This window comes from Epinephelus moara, chromosome 8, assembly GCF_006386435.1.
Source record: "Epinephelus moara isolate mb chromosome 8, YSFRI_EMoa_1.0, whole genome shotgun sequence".
Taxonomy (NCBI): domain Eukaryota; kingdom Metazoa; phylum Chordata; class Actinopteri; order Perciformes; family Serranidae; genus Epinephelus; species Epinephelus moara.
Genome location: NC_065513.1, coordinates 32373592 through 32389353, shown reverse-complemented (window position 1 = coordinate 32389353; position 15762 = coordinate 32373592). Strand labels below are relative to the sequence as shown.

Sequence of the window (15762 nt, the reverse complement as noted above, 5' to 3'; positions counted from 1 at the left end):
GTATTGCTGAGGAAAGGGACCCAATACTCTGGGCAACCTTTGAAGCAATAGTATCTGAAGCAAATAACCTCCATCTTGTCTGTGTTTAATTGCAAGTAATTGTTTGACATCCAGTCCTCAATGGCAGTCATGGTTACAGGTTACAGATATGTATACAGATATGATTTTAGCATTTTAGCATGTGCAGGATGATGGTGCATAAACCAATACACTGCTGGGAGAAATAAATTGGTTACATATAACAAAGTAAAGTCACATATGACTAGATAATCTAACTAAATAATGTTTTGAGGAAGGAGGCCCCTGGGTTTTTTTTGCCCCCTTTCTAAGGAGGGCTTCTTGCCCCAAGGGTCTAACTTTATATTTTTATTCTAAAGGAGAATTTTTTTTTTTTTTTTCAAAATAAATTGAATGACTCTCCCCACAAATCCCCCATCATCATATATATAATTAATAGATTGATTGATTTTTATGTGTGTTATGCACACTTACAGTACATGTGCCCAACCTTCATTGGTTTACAAGACACCAGTAAGGCAAGGCAAGGCAATTTTATTTATATAGCACCATTCATACACAAGGCAATTCAATGTGCTTTACAAGAGAAATGCATTAAAATAAAACATTAAAGGAACAATAAAATTGTGTTTGAGATCATTAAAAATAAAAGCTAAAAACAAGACAATAAATAGTTAAAAACAGTGCAGAAAATGCATTTAAATAAAAATATAAAAACAATAGCTACAGATTATCCTAACAATAAGTTACATATCTAGTTCACTGGTAAGCTGCAGTAAATAGTAATGTTTTAAGCCCTGATTTAAATGAGCTGACAGTTTCAGCCGACCTCAGATATTCTGGAAGTTTGTTCCACAGGCTGGGAGCATAGAAACTAAAGGCTGCTTCACCTTGTTTGGTTTTGATCCTGGGAACACTGAGTAAACCTGTTCCAGATGATCTGAGGGGTCTGGATGCTTCATAACGTACAAGTCTATCAGAGATGTATTTAGGCCCGAGACCATTTAGTGCTTTATAGACAAGTAACAAGATTTTAAAGTCTATCCTTTGACACACAGGAAGCCAGTGCAGTGATTTAAGCACTGGTGTGATGTGCTCCACTCTCTTGGTGTTGGTGAGGACTCTGGCAGCAGCGTTCTGGACGAGCTGCAGTTGTCTGATTGATTTTTTACTCAGGCCTGTGAAGACACCGTTACAATAGTCCAGCCTGCTGAAAATGAAAGCATGAACAAGTTTTTCTTTATCTTGTTTAGACAGAAATTCTTTTATTCTTGCTATGTTTTTAAGGTGGTAGTAGGCTGATTTAGTAATTGTCTTAATGTGACTATTGAAATTTAGGTCTGAGTCCAGAACTACACCAAGATTTCTGGCTTGATTTGTAGGTTTTAGCATCATGGCGTCAAGGTGAGCACTGACTATTGATCTTTGTTCTTTGGGGCCAAAAACAACTATCTCAGTTTTGTCTGTGTTTAGTTGTAGAAAATTCTGGCACATCCATGTATTGATTTCGTCAATGCACTTATTTAGTAGATGTAGGGGACTGTAGTCATCTGGTGACTCTGTTATGTAAAGTTGTGTGTCATCTGCATAAGTATGGGAGGAGATGTTATGATATTCCATAATCTGAGCAAGAGGGAGCATATAGATGTTGAACAGAAGAGGCCCAAGAATGGACCCTTGAGGAACTCCAATTGTAATTTTTGTTCGCACAGATTCATAATTGCCAAGTGACACAAAGAAATCCCTGTCTTGTAAATAAGAGTAGAGTAGAGTGACATTGCAATAACAATCATAAGTACATAGTATTTAACTACTCAGTCAAGAAACAGAATACTCAGCCTTCTATCCCAGGCCTGGCAAAGAAATCCAGCCACAAGAAAAGTTCCCTTTCTGAGACAAAATTCTTCATGATCATTCAACCAAAAGAAATCAACATAGATAGAGGTCATCTCACTGAAAAGTTAATTCCTCATGTCTTCATATACAGGACAGTGAAACAGGAAGTGAACCTCATTCTCACCTAAATTACTCAGCAAACTAACTGTGTCCTCCTCTGGGGTGGCGTTAAACCATCCAGTCTTTGAGGCTGAGCGCAACTGTGCACACAAGGATCTTTGTCTTTTGTTTAGATTATACTTCACATTAGGTTCAACACTGTGGCTGTTCTTTATGAGACTTTTATCCTTTTTATACATAATATAAAAAACATAGATCACTACTTTTCAGTGACAAAAACTTAGATCAGTTTACCCTCAAGTGGTTCTGGTGGAATAAATCTCAAGAATGCAAATAATCCAGATGAAATGTCACACTTCACTGTAGCATAGTAATTCAATACATGTGCTGGGAATAGATCTAGTGCCATATATTGGTTATGAGAGGAATTAAGGGGGTGGGGGCCAGTGGTGTAGGGTACTCACGATGGGCCCCAGTGCAAGTTAGTTACGAGTTAAAAGGCGGACATGTACACACCACTGGCAACTGTTTATAACAAAAGCCAAATGAATCTAATGAGGGAGCTTTGCTAGTTTTTCCTCCTGTGAGTTTCTCTCTTGTCCTTTCTTACTGTCACTTTTCTGTTTAGAAGGTATGACTGTTCACTGGACTTGTAGACGTGCTCAGCTTATCAGTCCTGATAGATTTTGTGCCTCAAGTAGTTACCATATGGTATCGTCTTGTCACATGATCAAATAGAGACTTGACCTTAGGCATCATCAACACACGTTACCCAACAATCATCATTGCATACTTGTATATAACAACAATATCAAATAAGATAAGAAATTACTCATTGAACTGAATCATTTTTAAAAAATATATAGTTTATTCAAAGGTATAGTTCTAAGGTGGCGATCTGAATCATTTGCAAGGCCCCCCATCCCACGGGCCCCAATGCAACCACACTGCCTGAACTGTCTATATTCACAACCCTAGTGGGGGCATCTTACTCTGATTGGGCATCTCCCCCATCTTACCCTGTATTTGGATACATTTACTCACAGTTAAGGTGAAAAAGAATTAGATTAATGAAGTGAATAAAAAACAGACCTTTATCCTTACATATAATTCATAAAAAGTCACGTATAAAGACTTGCTGTGTCCGTCTGCTCAGCTGATGAATATACATTTCTGTGTGTGAAAGAAAAGAAGATAACTCAGTGGAAACAGGTTTTCTGGATGGAGCATCCAAACATGGATACCACCGAATGGACACGGGTTACAATTAGTCACAGTGTTAGTGTACAAAAAACTGTGAAAATTAAAGTTTAAATTTTTTGAGGAATATGCATATTTGTCTTCTTGCTGAGGGTTAAACAAGGAGATCCATACCACATTAACACAGGGAAATTAAAGGGAGAGCTAACCTGGCTGTGTCTAAAAGTAACAAAATCCATGTAACAGCATCTCTAAAGGTCACTATTTAAGCTCAGGAAGTCCCTGGGACTGGCCAAAAAATAGTCCGGCACGTAGGCTAACTCGTAAAACCACTAATTGTAATTTTGACACTTTTTTGGGCACTTTAAACAATCAAGAAACTATGTGTTAATTAAGTACATATATACTGTGGGCCATATGTACACATATAACAAACTTAAAGGACACATTTTCCTATGATCCTTTTCTGATAACATTCTATGATTGCATTGGAGGATATGTATGCACAATAGTATACATTATGTCAGTTGTAGTATGTTTAAACAGTTTTGGGGAATAACTAGTTATATGTAATGGAGTTGCAGAATTAAATTACAAAATAAATGTAATTGTAATCTGTTAGTTCTGTCATGATTAAGGGAATGTGAAGCAACAACCTGCTCTGTGAATGGGTACCAAGATTATGTTAGGTCAGAGTTAAAGGGATGAAATATAGGGTGGAAACATCTGCATCAAATCTTCATAACTGAAAAATACCAATGGTGAAATGATAAAAAATGAAAGGCAGGCAGTGTCACAGCTACCTCCTATTTCGCCACTAGATGGCAGCAAATATTTGGTGCATTAACTGAGCTGTGTAGGGTTCATTTTAAATGCTTGGAATTTCAGAAAGAGGAAAAGAAGCATCAGGTGTCCCCTCAGAATGTAATGTACAAATTAGGTGTATGTTAAATATCTGACTGGATGAAGAAAAAGGAACCACAGGCTGGTCTAACAGGCACATGGGAAAACATGTAGACAACTGCCTGTCTCCTTCAAATTACATTCATATGCAACTGAGAGAAGAGTGCTGGGGTGGGTGCACAAAGCATGTGACTTTGACACTTGGGACTGGAATGTGTGTCCAGTCTCAGACTTCAAGTCACTGTTTACTTTCTCAATATTTAATCAAACCCACAGTCTGTCCCTATCATGAAAACAATTGTTAGTTGTGTAAACATTAAAACAAGAAATGTGGGTATTGTTGTCAGTGTTTAATATGTTCAGTGTCAACTTTATGTCATTGACAAAGGTAATCTGGGCGGAGGAACTGGGGCAGAAGACAAGAGATGTGCAGCATAGATACAGAAGGAAAATCACAAATGAAAGTTATGGTATCACTGTAAAATTTCACAGTTAATTTACCAACAGGAATATGTGGTTTTGGGATGTTTCACATGTGAAATAACATTTTATATAAATCTCCCACACAATTTATGAATTCATCTTATATAAAAATCTTGTTTTGTACGTGATAACCCACATTTATTTTACCCTCAGTCATTTAACACGTCACGTTACTTTTTGTAAACAGTGTCGCCAGCCAGAGTCAAAGTGCAAATCAATCCCAGATTCACTCTGCTGCTGTGTCCATGATTTCTGTAACTTCCTCTTAGATGCATGCTGCTTACACTCTGGCACCTGGTTACTACTTTTAGGTAACGTCTCAACCTCACCGGAGCCCCACTCAACATTTGTATGTAGGGCCCATATGGGTCATAAATGAACAGAAACACTGGCCCTATATGGGATTGTCCACAGCTTCCACAGTGGCCCTATGCCAACTGCCCACATGGTGGAGGGGGGTTTATCCAAGTGGGCCTTAGATAAGATGTGCATTTTGTGCCCATACCCACTTCATAGCCAGGTAGCCCTAACATAACCTGCATGGGGCCCACTTGATTGAACCCAACTATGTGGGCAACTGGCATGGCGCCATTATGGAACCCATGGGCGATCCCATAAAGGGCCCATTTTAGCACACTTATTACCCACATGGGACCCACATACAAATGTTGGCTGGAGCGCTGTGCCTATAATGTCCCAAACATGGCAAAATAAGAAGAAAATTTAAGCAGGGGACAGGGTCTTTATCTATGTTGGCAGTTGTGAGACCTAACAAACTTAACATGAGCCAGCTATCTTTACAGTCAGTGGTGTAAGCGAGGTGTGTACAGGGAGTAACACTATGGCAACTGTTCATGGAAGGACTAAACAGTCACAGCACTGTGGGTTATGTAATTGGATTCCCGCATATTGGTGTTAAAAAGTTCAGGAAAGTCGAGTCAGGAGCATTTGTAAAAGAAGGCATTAAATAAAGAAAAAGAAAAGTGATAATAGCTGATCAAATCTGTGGACTCAACTTGTATTCATGAAGCTCTGAAAAAAAAAAGCATGCAGGTATCACATAATTCTGAATGATGATGTCAAAGCAATTATTGATTTTATGAAGCCATAAAGATTATAGCAGACAGGACACATTAAGAGTTTTGTTTGAGTGGTGGGAGGGTATTCAGAAAATGTGGTAAACACCGCACCCAAGCAGACTTGCCCGGACAGGAGGCTAATACAGAATGTACTCCCGTGTGACAAAAGCTAAGATGCTGGTACTTAATTAATGGCTTTTACTCTTTGCCAGTCCATAGGTTAATTGCGTAACACCAGAAACTTTCGTTTGGTTGTCACTAGTAACATGCGTGCGATCGGCTGCTGAACAATATTGCAAATGTTTCTGATCCACATGTTTATTGTAACAACACAGACTGTACAGTAAATAGCACTGTCACCAACGGATACTCAGGTTGGTATGAGAAGACTCCAGGAAAGCAAAGACAAAGAGGATCAATTTCCTGTAACTGTGATGAAGCTGTGATATTTGTTGTGTGGCTGTCAGAGAGCAGACAGTACATCTGAAGCACAAGATGTTGACCCTTCAGTGTTTGATTAACAAGTGCGGCTGTGAGGAAAAAAGTTACATTTACAAGCGTCTGAACAGGGCTGCCGCACTTGAGCGAAGGAAATAAATCTTGAAAAATCTTTTAAAAAATGGGAGGATGACTTTAATGAGAGGATCACAGATGAGACCTGAGAGTCATCCATGCAATCTGCATATGTGTCAGACACAGTTCAATCCAATTTAAAAGAAAAGAGACAAACTTCATCCATCTCAATCCAGAAATTGATCCAGCCTGTCAACTGTGTAACCAACCCCCAGCAATCCCTATAAATTGATGTTGGTCTGTCCAGGTTGTAACAGGTTGTGGGCTAAGGTTCTGGAAACCTTTCTGTAAATATAAATCACAGACCCAGGAAGCAAGGTGGGCAGTTTTTGGTGTCGCATGTCGTGATTTGAATCTCTCTCGAGCCCAGGTTTATGCTGTGCAGTGAAATAAAATATAATTTAGGTAAGGAAAATAAGAGTTTTGCTGATGCTGTCCTTTATTTCGCTTAAATTAAACATGGATCCTTGTTTATAAATTGCTTTCCCAAGTGTTCATGACTGATAAAAACTTGTGGGGTGGGAGTCGATGAACTTTTTTCAGCTCCTGAAATGACAGAAAAAGTTTGAGAACCACTGTCATCGCCACCCAGCAGAATCACAAGTAATTAAAATTAGCTCCACCCTTACCAGCTAATTAGAAAAATATTAATTTTTCCAACAAAATGACTCACCTAAAAGGATTCCACTACTCGGCACGTCTCACCCGTAAAAATAATACACAATAAAAGAATGAGGAAGGAACAGCACAATGAGTTTGAGCTAAAGGGACACTCAGTTACTGTACAGTGTGTTATGGCTGGGTCACCTCTGCTCTCCAACTCTGATATGAGGGTATGTTATTTAAAGCAAAGTTTAGATACTGGACATAAAAACATTAAAGTAATATGTATATTAATTAATTCAGCAATATAATATCTGTGATTTTAAAATGGATCATTCTTCTGAAGAAATATTTTACATTTGGTACATTTTAATGCTGGTACTTTTACTGGAAAGTTCGATATGAATGCAGGACTTTACTTGTAACTGAGTACATCTACATTGTTATTACTTTTACTTATCTGATCCACAGTGAGGGATGGTTCAGTTGAAGCTGCAAAAGCTTAAATGCACTACTCAGGGCTTGTTTAATAAATCCCATAAAGTATGGCAACAATTCCTGGACTATTTTGAACATTTCTATACTTAATTCCTGTTTATTTTAACTATATATTTGTAAATACTCTAGTTAAATTTCTTATATTTTCACGTATCTTTCCTCTCTTGCAAGGAGCACCTGTAACACAAATAATTTCCCCTCTAGGATCAATAAAGTATTTCTGATTCTGAAAAAAGATGCTAAACACCTGCTGCTGATAACCAAAATGCTGTATGAAGATTGTCAGACATTTTGTTAGTTTCTTTCCTGCTTGTGAGTGTTGGCCAGTCCTTCAGGGGATGGAGTGTGTGGGAAGTGGGAACTTATGGCTCTAAAAATTATATGTAAATGTTTGAAAACTTAATATCTGACTATATAAATGGGCATTAAAAGACTTCTATCAGTGTGTTAAATCTGCTCCCAGACCCCTCAATGACATGATGGTTAACACTGACCAACATGCTAAGCACTTCCTGATGCTGTCCTGTGGTATGATACAGCTGTGGTCGTGTGCAGGTTGAGGGGGTGCATATGGCTGTGAGATCCAGTGTGGAATAACAAGGTAGGCCCAGCTTGGCATGGGTGAAACTTTCGCATAAAGAATCAGTAAGAGTCGTTTGTTACACCCTAAACACTGGCTGAAGGAAACAAAGTCATGTCTCAACAAGTGTGTTTACAACTCAAAAGGGAAATTATTTCTCATATGACACACACACCGGTGTTGCTGCATAACCATTAAATTTCATAAGGCTTTTTCTTAGAAACCTTGAGGCCACTTAAGGGTAAGTTCAAGGTTGTTTAATTATTCTACACATTTCAATGAAACTAACTGCATTTGTGTATTTATATTCTGTACACTTCAGTCTGGTGTAATTACCCTCCACACGACCCCTCCTTCCTCTCTCCCACCCACTGTTGTTGACTGGCTGGGCCGGTTATGTAACACATTTATGCCGTATGCACGTGGCCACAGCCATAATAGCTGGCAATATTTTTTGACGGATTAAACATTAGCGTCGACCCAGTGATCATGATGTTCACACGCAACCCACATTTGACATCTGAGGCGTGGAAAAATAGCGAGGTCACGGCAAATACAGGTCCAACAACCCCCGATATATATAATTTATTTCTTTTTTCCCACCAAAATGACTGGCTAAAACGGATTCCAGTGCTCGGCACGTCTCAGCCATAAAAATAATCTACAATAAAAGTGTGAGGAGGGAACAGCACAATGTGTTTGTTATTGAAGAACACTCAGTCACTGTGCTGTTTTATGGCTGGGTCACCTCTGTTGCATAAAAATCCACCAAGTAGTGTTATTTGTGAAGGAGACAGATTTTTGAGAATATGTCATTCAAAGCAAAGTTGAACAAATATTCCTGCTGTTAAATTTAATTTTGGTGTTACATAGTGACCACTTGGATGCGTTATGGATAATAAAATCAGATTAAGACGTGCGTAAATGCATTTTTTGGACATTTTTTTGCCTTAACACATTAATAATATTAATTGTACCCCCCCCTCTCCCCCTATATGGTGTCAGCATGACCTCAACCGACTGACCACTACTCTTCACTCCCCCCTCCCTGTCTCACGCACGCTACCCCCCTCCCTCCCTCCTTCATCCCATAGCTGTCATCCTCAGCAGTGCTCAGACGACGGCTTAATACCAAACGCCCGGATGAGAGCAGCAGCAGGCGACATTCACGGCAACATGGTCGCATGACTCTTCCGAGTCGAGGGCAACCATTCCGGGGGGACGACGGCCACTGCTGGAATCTGTGACATTTTCGACGCAACCCACGGAGAAACGGTTCTGGGAAAATACAGGCAGCGATAGAGGCGTGGAGGCGGAGAGAGAGTAACGGCACATTTCCCCCCTTGTGGTGTCCTATTTCGTTGGTAAGTACATTTTGTCTGACAGAAAAAAAAACACTACCCGTGCGTCTTTTTCCCCCTTCTGTCGACGGGGGTTTGTGTCTTGTTTGGCCACTTTCCGTGCGCATTTCTTTGTGGTGAGCGTCCGTGCGTGCTGCGTTTAAGGAGGAACCGGGCCTGGTAAGTGTGAACACAGCGTAAAATAGAAATGCCTCTGTGTTTAAATCAGCTGCTGCAGCTCGTAGCCACGCAGTTTAAAGCCTCGCGTGGACAGGAAACACTGTGAATGTTGCATTTCACCACATTTTGTTAAAACACGCTGGTGATATTGTTGCCACTGCTCACGCAACTAAGCGTGTGAATGGAGCTGCTACACGTGTGTGTGCGAGACTACACATCCGATAGCACCAGCTCACAGTGTAGTGGTGGTAGTGGTGGTGGTGGTGGCGGCGGTGTATTCACCGGTCTGAACCAGTGTGGGAAACTAGAGAAGCCAAAAAAAGGCGAGCACTTGGCTCAGAGCGCAGCTTCCAGCGAGCATCTAATCACATCGCTGTTAATCACGCGAGTTCATTTCACTCTGTTGAGCCTTCTCACACACTGTTTGACGACAAGGCGGGTCGACAACCGGGCATGCGCACTGTGCGCTGCCACTACCGCCCCATTGCCCAAAAAGAATAAAAAGTTGGGACTAGCCTTTCCCAAACATCTCTCAAGTGCCTCGGGTCACTTCACTGAGCCGTCATTGTCACGTTGCTGCTGGTGTATACCTTGACGGGCTCTTTGTTTCAGTGCCAGCCAGGCAAACACATGGAAACAAACCTGATCTGCTCACCTACAGATATAAATATATCTGCAATGTGAAGCCAGACAGTTCAGTATGTTCCTGCCTCAGAGGTCCCACCTGCTTGTTCAGGGCGAGCCTCTTCCTTTGTCACATCACAGATAACTGTTTTCCAACAAGAAAGAAAAATCACAAACACTGGAACATACACAGAGGGGTGGAAAGAATAACAGGAAGACACTGCAAAATAAGTATTCAGATAAAAAACTATAGTACAAATAGGAATACCACACTGTAAAAAGTGATGAGAATGTTACTGAATACCGTCTTTTTAGCAAAAGTAAAAGTACCCAATGCAGATGTTTTACTATTAGATTATTATTGTGGATGTGAATTTTGCTGTTGTAGCTGACGTAGGTGGTGCCATTATAACTACTGACTACTGCTATGTAGTGTTGGGTAATTCACTATAACAGTGTATTATATTTTTTAGGTTCATCATGTTTCTTTAAGTAAAATATTAATGTGTAAAGTAACTAATTATGCTGTCAAACACATGTAGTGGAAATATTAATGTGTAAAGTAACTAATTATGCTGTCAAACACATGTAGTGGAGTAAAAAGGACAGTATTACTAGTGTTGTTCCATTACTAGTATTGGAAATGCCTCCTATGCTGTCTAAAATGCTGGATCTGGTATTGGCGAGTACGGTAGTCTGTAAGACCTGATTTGACACCATTTGATTTGATATATTTATTTTAAACATTTAAAAACTAATAGTAGAATAAAATACAATCAGTAGAAAGTCGGGCGGCACGGTGATAGAGTGGTTAGCATTGTCGCCTCACAGCAAGAGTTTGGGGGGTTTGAACCTAGGGTGGGGGAGCGTGTGCCTTGAGCGTGGGCCGGTACTCTGGCTTCCAACATGAAGGATATGTTAATTGGTGACGCTAAATAGGAAGGTAGACCCGTAGGTGTGAGCGTGAATGGTTGTCTGTCTGTATTTGTTAGCCCTGTGATAGTCTGGCGACCTGTCCAGGGTGGCCTATCGCCCAGTGTCAGTTGGGATAGGCTCCAAAAGTAGTTTCACACTCGGATAAAATGTCAGTTTTCCCTGACATCTATTCTTCTTCACCTGTCTGAAACAGTAGCCTACAGGAAGTTGCACTGTGCAGCCACTCAACTACTGTCTTAGAGCGGCGAAATAAAAGTTTTAATTTACAGTAATTAGTCGTTTAGCCGTTTGCAAAATGTCAGCAATATTGGCACCAGTAAAAAGGCAACATGTACAGTATGCAAGGGTTTTTTAAGGGTTAGTATTATACAGCTGTTGATTTATTTTTAATGCAGTGATATTGGATCAGTACTTGGTATCAGCTGATACTCAAACATCGTTATGAGGAAGGCAGGAATGGAGTCAGAACATCTCTAAATATTACCATCTAAAACGTAGTTGAATGGAGAATGAAGAAAGCACAAAATGGAAATGCTAAAGTAAAGCACAAGTACCTCAAACTTGCACTCTGGTACAGTAGTTAAATAGATGTTTTTAGTAACCTTTCGCTGCTGTGATGTAGAGCCTACACAATCTGCCATAAAGAGTGATGTGACCTCTAGCTCACCTGAAAGAGTGTGCGCCTTTATTGTTAGAAATCACATTATATTGTCACATGTTCCTGTTATTTTGACCACCCTTCTTGTCCCAACTGGAATATGTCAAACGCAATCATCAGATTATTCTTTACATGTGCCCTACCCCACACTAAACGTATCTTATCCTATGGGCAGTGGAAGTACACAGCAATCATGCAGCCAGAATAGGTTTTGCGAGTTAATGATTAATCTGCATATTACGATAAGAGAGTGAGAGAGAAGAAAAAGAAGAATGCTGGTGCGCCGCCTGACATGTTTTTCTGTCAGTTGTCTCTTTAAAGCGTTGCTGAGACACTGTAACATCAGTGCTTTTACACAGCGGGTGCTCGTAAACCTGAGGAAACACACACTCACAGTGATTGCTGTATCTTCTCTAACCATAAAGGTTATAAGGAAGATATGAAATCGCATTATGATAAGATAGGCTGATTAATAACTTCCCTGTTTTTACACACCTTTTATGCTCAGGTGAACACATGAGTGCACAATCTGGGGCTTCTGTTGACCAGCTCGTGTGATAAGGACCACGACGACAGCCTCTCCCTCTCCTATGATCCGTGCATTGCTTAGAAACCCACCTGTCTAGGAAGAAATTAAATGGCCTTAGATTACTTTTGCAGCTCCTCGCACCCTTCATACACATTTTAATCTTGTGGCACTCTTGAAGGGCTTTATGAAAATTCAAAGTTCTTGCACCCACACACTTTAATCTCCTGTTTTGCATTTGAAGCCGCCTGATTCGCTTTCCAAGAAACATTTGAGTCAAACTTGTGTGCTGAACCTCAGGAAGCGTCGCTGCAGTGATGCTGTCTCATCAGGCAGCTTTGGCAGAGAGGAAAAAACACTAATGTTACCGTTGTTGCCCTCCTTTTGACTGAGCCTTAATTAAAATTTTCTATGACTACCTTGTGGAATTAAGGTGGGTTCACAGACACAGTGGGGACAGATTCAATTTATATGTTGACTGTACTTTGACCTGCCCTTTGTGAGTGTAATCCTTTTGGGAAAAAAAACAATCGAGGCAGAGTGATTCACACTAAATTGGCAGTTCCGTGGCGGCAGGGTGCAGCCGCAGCTTAGACCACACCGTCAATAGAGCCTCTCTTTTATGCTAACCCATAAATCCGAATGCTTCATAGCAGACACAGAGCAGTGCATATTTAAACAGCAGTTAAGTCAGGCAGCTTAAGCCTGTGTTTTGGAGGTTCTGTGTTGAAGGTAGCTGTCAGTGGAGGAAGGGAGGTATGTGTACATTGTGTAATGTTTTCATGTTCAACACAGAGCTGAGAGAGCGGAGTCAGACCAGTTTTCATGGAGGTGTGCTTTCTCGGTACACGTGCACAGGCAGCTTCGGTTTCTAAGAACTTTCTGCCATCTATGACTCCACCTTTAGTTCCAGGTCAATGTTAAATTCACCCAAGGCCTCTCACTGAGTGGCGAGAATGTCCTTTGTGAGCGGGCAGGTCACAAAACATTACTTCACAGCCTCCATCGACGCAGGGTGTACCTTTTACTCAAAGACTTTACGTGCAGTGTTTTATCGCTGAGACAGTGCATAGTTTGCGGTTCAAAAGCCATTTTTTCATAATCAGGGACAAAGTATTGGAACAGTATATTCAGTAATCAGTTAGTCGATAGAAAAAATAGCGACAATTAAGTATTTAAGAACTGAAATCACTCACAGATGTCCAAATATATGCTGTCTACCTCTTCTTGTTTATCTTAGACATGTGTTTTAGATATAGCTTGAACAATACTCAGTTTTGTGGCTAGTACTGCTATCTTATTTTAGTTTGACGGACAAACTCGGTCATGGAGACACTGTTTCCAAATAACCTCAAATGTATTTTTGGCATTCCTCAGGGATCCCATGGATTCTCAAAACGTCTATTAACCAAAAAATAAAGCTTTAGTTGGAATTAAAATGTGCTGAATCAATCCTTTAAAAGTCTTAAAAATGTTCGGACATGGGAAATAGGATTTCATGGACCATTTTTTCCTCAAGTATGGAGGTCTGGAGTCCATATTTTCATGAATCGTACCTTCGTGGAGTGAAGCAAACTACACTGGCTTTTTTAACCAAGATTTCCCAACAGGGCTGAAACTGGTGCACGGCAATGCACTCAAGGCTGAGTGTATTTTATGCAAAATGTTTTTCAATCTCGGCACAATGGGAATGAAGGGGTTGGAATCTCATATGTGGAGTGAGAAACACAAAGAAAACTCACCAACAGATGTCAGGTATTTCCCAGTTCTGCTCTGCCCTTGTCTCCGCCACAAGGCAAAAGTCATGTTTTATGTTACAATAAACAATTAGGCCAAAGTGTCTCCAACCCTAAGTAATTGCTTTCTTCAATTAGCTATGGTGAAATTGGTCTTCAGTTTAATCTCATGTGGCATTAAAAAGTCTTAAATCTAACATGCCTTTAGGAGCCATGTTCTTGCACTGCAGTGTCTCGCCTCTTATCGTCTAATGCATGGGTCTGGTTTTAGCTCTGTACTGTTTGTCAGGCAAAACAAAGACCTCACCCTTTGCTCCCAGAAATTCTGATGGGGATTTTCTCTGTTTTTGTTGACATTTTTAGCCATGCGAGTGGTATGGCCCCTAGGAAAGGCAATGTCGGTCAGTCCACCACTTTGGTCCAGACTGAAATATCTCGACAATTATCAGATGGATTAGGAGGACATTTTGTACTGACCTGCATGATCCCCAGAGGATGAGTCATAATGGCTTTGGTGATCCTCTGACTTTGCTTGTAGCTGACTTATTTTGTCTCAGGCCTCCCTGAGATTGGCCTCTAGAGTTGATTGCTGTGATTCAGAGCACCTGTCCCAGTTACATGCCATTTGAGTGACTGCTGTATTTTATGCTGAGGAAGACAGAGTGTCAAAACGTTGATTGAAATAAATACATCAGAGTGTGCAGCTTTCCCATTCTTTTTTTCTGTCACCACCATGAGGTTGACATTTGTGGTTTTGAGTGAAATGTGTCGACAGCTGTTGGATAGATTGCCTTGAAAGATTCAGACATACTTGCTCCCTTCAGCATGGATCGCATCCGACTGATCCCTTAATTTTCCCTGTAGCACCATCATCAAGTCAAATGTTTAATTTGTCCAGTACATCATCCTCAGGTGGAGTTTGTGTTAGAGCTGCACAATGTTTTCTTGTCATTGCATTGTTAACTTGCCAGTAAACGCATCACAAAAGACTGCGATGTTACGCTCAGGTATTTTTTGATTTAGCTTCTAGTCTAGTCTTTCTTTTGGTTCCTTTTGTGTTCAGTTTGTTCAGTAAAGGAATGTTGAAAATAATTTCCTTAGTCTCACAGACCTGTATTCATGTCTTATTTAGACTGAACAGTTAGCTGATGAATCAATAAGTAATTGGCAGATACATTAGTAATGAATATAATTGTTAGTTGCTGCCCTACAGCGTAGCATAAAAGCTGTTAGCCCAGCTGATGCTACACTACAGACGGCTTTAGCATTTAGAAGTGGAACAAAAAAAAAAAACGACCTTGCTCTTGTGGATTAACGTGAGAAAAAGCAATATATGGAAAATGCACAGGAGTGGCTTCTGGTTTCCATGACGGTAGGGCCCCGTGCAGGCTGGCCCTTCTGCCAGTGGGTGTGACTCTTGTCTCTGTGGGCGGAAAGGCAGTTGGCACCGGGGCCTTTGGTGTCACAGTCAGAGAACAGTCTGTCTCTCTGATCGGCCCACCTCGCCCTCGGAGCACAATCACACTGTTATGTCTGAGCCCTCCTTCGCCATGGCAACATCACATGATAGCACAGATAGAGTGGGAATCCGATTCATGCTGCATGTCTGTCTGCTTGTAACAGTATTGCTTAATCCATGTTAGTGCTGAGGAACTGGTTAAGCAGGTCATTGATCATGAGGAGCTGATAACGTGTCTTTTCGTGTGGCGGGTCAAAACGAGCGCAGCGGACAAAAGAGAGCAGGAAAGGTCGGCGTGAGAGGTTTGATGGTGTTGTTGTTCAAGGAAACCGGGAAGAGCGCACATTAGGAAGCTGCCGTCAAACAGTGATGGAGAAAGATGCTGAAAACAAACTTCAGAGCAGCAGTTT

The 15762-nt window shown here is 40.7% G+C and overlaps 1 protein-coding gene across 2 annotated transcripts in view; it reads left to right on the top strand.

The window, feature by feature from the left end:
- Positions 1 to 8970: 8970 nt before the first annotated feature.
- Positions 8971 to 15762, top strand: part of slc20a2 (solute carrier family 20 member 2) — a 63949-nt gene continuing 57157 nt past the window's right edge. For both annotated transcript variants that reach the window (XM_050051748.1, XM_050051747.1), the window contains exon 1: positions 8971 to 9257. The gene's annotated coding sequence lies outside the window, so the exon portion shown is untranslated. The remainder of the gene's footprint in view (positions 9258 to 15762) is intronic.